This window comes from Asparagus officinalis, chromosome 5 (assembly GCF_001876935.1).
Source record: "Asparagus officinalis chromosome 5, Aspof.V1, whole genome shotgun sequence".
Taxonomy (NCBI): domain Eukaryota; kingdom Viridiplantae; phylum Streptophyta; class Magnoliopsida; order Asparagales; family Asparagaceae; genus Asparagus; species Asparagus officinalis.
In genome coordinates, this window is record NC_033798.1 from 65162811 (window position 1) to 65170074 (window position 7264).

Sequence of the window (7264 nt, forward strand, 5' to 3'; positions counted from 1 at the left end):
TATTTTATAACTTAAATCTTTTTTCTATTTCGAAATTAGTTAAATAATTTATTTTCCTTTCTTCTGTAATAAGTCTTGTCAATTTAAAACCCGAAGTAGGATTTTATGTTTATCATTTCCTATATCCACGTGCATTTGGTCCTATTGTTCTTCAGTCATGAGTTAATTTGAAGAAGATACTTTTTTACCTTAGCATAAACAAGCAAAATTTACATGCGTGTTACCATAGCATTTATGCAAAGAAACCAAAAAATAATGGTTAAGTATTTTACCTAGAAGTTATTTTTTAATTTGTGGATAAAAATGTATTTGGGAATTGTAATATAGGTAATTAGTTAATTTTAAATAAATCCCTCAACTCATTGAATTCATTATTAGGTCTCACGATATTTATAAAATTTTCAAATTAATAACTCCGGTTATTATTTTCACTCTTTATTGGAGGGATTCATTTCTAAATAATTTAAGAACTAAAGGATCTAATATCAATTTTAATTATTTTAGGGGTCAATTTCTAAATGAGTTAAGAATCGGCAAGATACGATAGCACTTTCTTGATTGAGAGATTAGTCTTAAAATATAAGAGTTATAAGTCATTAATATTGGGGGGAAAAGAAGAAGGCTGAAGTACATGGTTTTTAAAATAATGGTGGTAAAGTTTGAGTCTATTTGTTAAAATAAAAATTAAAGTTTTTTTAAGTAGATAGTCATCGAAATCATTGAAATTTCTATTGTTTTCTCATTTTCCAAAATTATTTTGAAATTAGTCCCTCAAGTTAATAGAAATATTATTAGGTCCTCTAGTTCTCGTAATTTTTTTTAAATATATAAAATTTTAACTTTAGTTACTTCTGCTTTTTATTGAAGGGAATAATTTCAAAATAACTTCTTATCAATTTTAATGATTTGAGTGGGTTAATTTCTAATTAACTTAAGAGTGTAGGACTTAATAATAATTTTCATTATTTTAGGGATAAAATTTAAAATATGAAATTTTAAAGGACTCATGTTGAAAGAAAAAAAATAAACAGCATGAACAAGAAAAGTTGAAGGAATCAAACCTGTGACCTAAGGATAAATAGATAAGGGCTGTACCAACTACGCTACTTAACATTTGTGTTGGTTTAGCGCCAGTAATTGCAATATAAAAATCACTCATTTAATCTTTGTGAATGATCTTTTGTTATTTTGCCAAGGTGATCTTAGCTCAATTCATAAGCTTTACCAATGTGTAACCAGTTTTAGTAAAGTGTGGGCTTGAAGCCTTGATCTACTAAAGCAGGACAGAAGTTTCAATTTTTCATCCAAAGTGTGGGAGGCTTAAATCACTCATTTAACCTTTACGGATGATCTTTTGTTATTTTGCAAAGGTGAACTTAGTTCAATTCAGAAGCTTTACCAATGTGTAACCAGTTTTAGTGAAGTGTCTGGGCTTGAAGCAAATCCAAATAAATGTGCCATTTTTTATGGAGGAGTAGCTGAGCCAGTTAAGGATAATATCAAAGAATACCTGGGTTTTACTGATGGGAGTATGCCTATCAGATACTTAGGGGTCCCTTTAGTCTGCAAAAGGCTCACTTACCAGGATTACAATCCCCTCTTTCATAAAATCTCCACCCAATTTCAAAGTTGCTTGAAGCAAAGGAACTTGTCATATGCTGGCCGAATATAGATAATCAAGAGTGTCATTCTTGGCATTCAAACCTTTTGGACTTCCAGCTATATTATGCTTCAGAAGGTAGATGAACTCTGCAGGGATTTTATCTGGGGCAAAAATGATGAAGTTTTCAAGACTCCCTTGGTATCATGGGGAAAAACATGCACGGGGAAAAAATATGGAGGCTTGGGGATTTTCTCTTCAATCATATGGAACTATGCAGCCGCATTGAAGACAATATGGAATATTCTTTTTTTGGTCAATGAAGAATTTTATTTCATTTCCCAAATTTGAAGTTTATGTACACCACGATAATTTAGCACTAACAAAGGCTGAAAAAATCAAAAGAAAACAACTACTCTCAAAAGAGAAACTCAGCTAATTACATGTATTGGCTTTTATAAAGCTAAAAGCCATGCTTTTTGTTCTGCTGAAAAGGAGCTATTGAGGGTGATTGTTAATATATCTACTTTAATCTCCCATGTCATTTGATCAGCACTTTTAATTTCATGGTTGAAGATTCTGTTATTTCTCTCCCTCCATAAGCAATATATTGTAGCAGATAATGCCAATCTCTTCACCTTTTGTTTGAATCCTTTCTCTCTCAGCCTGTAACTGAACCAATTCGTCAATATTGTAGCAGACTCGTTGCATAAACAACAATGTCCAACTTGAATGATACCTCTCCTCACCAATCGGTCTCTTGTGAGTAGTCTATCTAGCACAGCTAGCCATAAAATGAAGCTATGCTTTGGGTAATTCAAACTTCCCCACAATGTGTTAAACCATTGAACATTACTTGCTGAAGGGGAAATAGCAATATAGAGCTCAGAGAGTTTGACCTTTGATCCTTTATAATATGAGCTGACATGTTGCATTAAGTTGTCAATACCACCACAGCTAACAATAGCTTTATCCCTAGCTTTAAAGATTTATTTCCACATCCAAGAATCCCCTGTTTTGATATTGATATTTCAGATTGTACTATTTTTTAGATATGTGTCGTGGATCCATTTTATCTATAACATCTCCTTATTGATGTGTATGTACCATATTGTTCTTAGAGCTGTGGCTATGTTCCATCTTGTAGCTGAGAAAATACTTAATCCACTATGTTTCATCTCCTTGCAGACTTTATCCCAAGCAACCAAAGAAGTTTTAAAAACCTGCTCAGTTTTACCCTATAAAAAAAAATCCCTGCACATATCATCAATCCTCTGGAGCATTTTGACTAGTAAAATATAGTTTGATGTCCAAAAGACTTGAATACCCAAAATAACACTTTTAATGATGTGAAGCCTCCCTGCATATGATAGTTTTTTATGCTTCATCCATGTCTGAAACTGGGTGGTTATTTTCTTGAAGAGAGGAGCACAATCAATAAAAGATAATCTCTTGCATATCAAAGGTACTCTCAGGTATCTTATAGGCAAGCTTCCTTCAGTATAACCAATGTCTCTATGTATAGCATTTTTAACAGATTCCTCAACACCCCCATAGAACACAGCACACTTTGATGTATTTGCTTCAAGGCCTGATATTTTTTTCAAAGTTTGTAACACACTGGTGAAGCTTCTGAACTGAATAAAAATCTCCTCTACTGAATAGAAGGAGATCATCAGCAAAAATGAGATGTGTAATCTTGAGTTTAGCATATTTTGGATGAAACTTGAACATTTTGTCATGCTTTACTAGATTCAGACTCCTGGTGAGATACTCCATTCCTATGATAAACAGATAGGGGGAGAGAGGGTCTCCCTGCCTCAAACCTCAAGCTCCTTTGAAGTACCCGTGAAGAGAACCATTGAGAGAGATGGAATATTTGGGAGATGAGATGCATGACATAATCCAGTCAGTAAACACTTTAGAAAACCCCAGACCTTTGAGCATATATTCCAGAAAATCCCAATTGATTGTGTCAAAAGCTTTCTTAATATCAATATTTATCATTGCTCTAGGAGATAAATGTTTCATGCTATAGTTCTTCACCAATTCATGAGCCATCAGAATATTGTTTGAAATTTGTCTGCCTTTTACAAAGGCACTTTGAGCTTCACTAATGATGGTACCCATAAGTGATTGAAGTCTATTTGCAAGGATTTTTTATATAAACATGTATATGGAATTGCAACATGAAATAGGTCTAAATTCAGAGGGTTTTTGAGGATATTATACCTTAGGTATAAGGGTGATTGAGGTTTAATTAACTGCTCCCAATAGCTTCCCAGTTTTGAAAAACTCCTCTATTACTAAAGTAATTTCATCACCAATAATTTCCCAAGAAGATTTGTAGAATGCAACACTATAGCCATCGGGTCCTGGAGCCTTATTATAAGGCATAGAGAAAACAACCATCCTAATCTCTTCTTTGGATACTGGGCATGATAAGCTACTAGCTTGTTCCTTAGAAAGGTTGGGACTACTTTGAATGATGCTCATGTCTGGTGCATTGGTCGAGACTGATGTGCTCATCAAATTCTTGAAAAAACTGATTAATTCATTTGCAATATCTTTCTCATCTATTATTTTATCACCCATGTTGTTATAGAGGATCATCACTCTATTATGATGCATATTCTTCTTAATGACTGAGTGAAAGAAATTTGTACACCTATCCCCTTAAAGACACTAAGTAATCCTTGATTTTTGCTGAAAGAAAGATAATTCATATTCTAGTAGTCTATTATAAGATGTAATATGTTCTTTTTCTTTTCTAATAAACTCAGAATTCAGAGGATCAATCTGGAGTAACCTTTGCACATTATCTAGGTCACTTTTTGCTCCAAGAACCTGCTCACTAATATTGTAAAAGCTTCTCTTATTAAGGTCTTTTAGAGCATTCCTGAGGAGTTTGAGCTTAGTGATTACCTTATACATTGTATGGCCTTCAATTGAATATTGCCACATAGATGAAACTGTAGGTAGAAATCTCTCATGCTTGGTCCATATGTTAAAGAATTTGAAAGGCTTTTTCCCTTTAAAATTGTCCTCATATAATGACACTAGAGTAGGAGAATGATCAGAGAATTGATGGGGGTAACAATTCAACATGGCTTGAGTTGTAGTCATGAATCGAGGAGTCATTAATTAATGCCCTGTCTAGCCTACTCCAAACCTTGGTAATAGCATCTTGCTTGTTGTTCCAACTGAAAAAACACCCAACTGTCTTTAGATGAGAAAGATGACAGTCAATAATAAATTGCTTGAAATCACTTGTATCTGCTTTAGTGAGAATAGTCCCTCCCAGTTTTTCTTCCATGCTTGTCATAGCATTAAAATCTTCACATATAAGCCATGGCATTCCTCCAATGGACTGTTGAATTTGAGATAATTCCAACCATAATGTTTTTCTTGCTTCCAGTTGATTATATCCATAGACTGAAGAGATAAAACAGTTTAACCTTCCATCAAAAGATTTGACAGCACAAGTGACATGTTGGCCTAAAAAACTAAAGATTTGGATGTCCTGTATGTTTGGATCCCATATAAGCAGAATCCTTGCTTTTTCAGATCTATTAACATTTGAGAACTATCTCCAATTATTTGCCATCTTTTCAGCAATAGTTTGTATATTGCCATCTTTTATTTTTGTTTCTAAAAGTGCAAGAAAAGATAGGTGATATTGCATTAGGTGTTGCTTAACCAAATGTTGTTTAAGGGATTTGTTTAATCCCCTGACATTCCAAAATGAGAGATTCATAAATTTTCACTAGACCCCCTCTATCAGCTGTAAAGAGATCTATTCCAGCCAATCCCATCAGTGGAGAGAAAAAGTTAACTGGCCTCTTCATACTCTTCCTTTGAATTGGAGTCCAGGAGCTAGTTTCTCTAATAGTATTTTCTTTTTGTTGTATGTGTCTATTGTAGGTATTCAAAATGCCAAATTTCAAAATATGAGAAGGATGGTCAGGAAAACAAACCTCGTCTCAATCAGAGACGAGGCTTGTTGTTTAGTGAAGATTAACCTTGAGAATGCAGGTCATCGAACAGTAAAACTCGACAACAAACAGTGAAGCTCATCATTGGAAACGAGGTTCGACATTCATCTTCAAAGGATGAGGTTTGTCAGTGAAGATAAAACTCATCGTTGGATTTGAAGCTCGTCAGTGAAGATGAGGTTCATTTAAAGGAAAGTCATCAGGTTTACTACGCAGTTGGTTCCAGCTATCGAAGACGAAATTTGTTGGTGAAGATAAAATTCATCAGACGAAGTCAGTGAAGACAAAATTCATCAGAAGAAGCTTATTTACTGTAAAGTACACTTTGTAAGATGAACCTCGCTGCGTAACGAGGCTCGTCTTACATGGCGAATCCCGTTTCAATTAAAGATGAGGTTCGTTGTCCATGAGAGATTTAGCTGCAACAGCCTCCGAAGACATAGTCAGCCACGTGGACTAATCTTCAGGAGCATGTTACGGCATGCGCTGATTTGGAGGAGGCAGTTACGCTCCTCTACCTGTGATCTAAGCACGTCAGTTACGTGCTTAAACACTATAAATAGCCATGAATGGCTACGGAGACAAGGGTTGGAAATTTTCGACTTGGACTTGAAAAAACATCAGAGATCAGAGTTTCTGCGTACAGATCCGAAGTTTGAACTTTGATTCTAGCCGGCTAACGAACATGAGAAGCTTTAGCGATCTTGTCCTGCTCGTCAACAGGAGGCAATCTCGACTCAAGCATCGAGGGAAGCATCATTTCGTTACCAAGAACCCATCACTACAACAAAACTATTTTTTTATAGCGTTGAATGATAGTGTTTATGTTGTAAGTGCTATAAATTGTATGTGCCTTATTTTTTAATAGCGTTTGAAAAATTTTAAACGCAACGCTATAATAATTGATCCACACATTTTTGTTAAACGCCGTCCTGAAATTCTTAACGCGGCGAGACTGAAAAATACCGCGTGCTGAAATACGCGGAGCAGGATGCTGTTATTTTCGTTTCCTTTTATTTTTCTAAAACCCCCACGAAATAATCAGTTCCCATCCTTTTCTGCTCACCCCCCTAAACCCTAACAATCCCTCATACCGACTCCGTCGCGCCGCCTCCGGAGGTCCATCCGGTCGTCGCCTCGACTGTCGCCTGTCGCAGCATCTCGCCGTCCGCGTTGTCGCCTCCAACCCGGACCTCCTCTTCTTTTGATCCACGGAGACAGACCCCCTCTCGGCTACTCCGTCTTCTCGTCCACGCCGGAGCCCGGGGTTGCTCCTCGTCGCTCGCTCCACCTCCGAAATCCCTCTTATTTGAAGATTCGTCCGGTAACCGGTATGTAATTTTGAGCAACATCTGAAAAGTTTAAGACAATTCCGAAAACCTTTTCTTTTGATTTTTCGAGTATCTGATTCTTGGGGTAGTTATTTTGTGAGATTTATTAGTGCATCAATTTGTCCGGTCTTAGGGCTGCCACCCACCGCCCCAGACCCCCTCCCCCCTTTGGATGCAGCCAACACTTCCCCCATTGGAGCAGCGAAGCAATCGGCGACCCAGTAATTCCTTGAAATCTGCTGACACTCCTCGTTCGAGTTTAAATGGATAACTGAGGGTAAGAGTTTAATTTTGTTTTACTGTTAGGTGCATCTGCGATGCAATTTTCTATCATTACT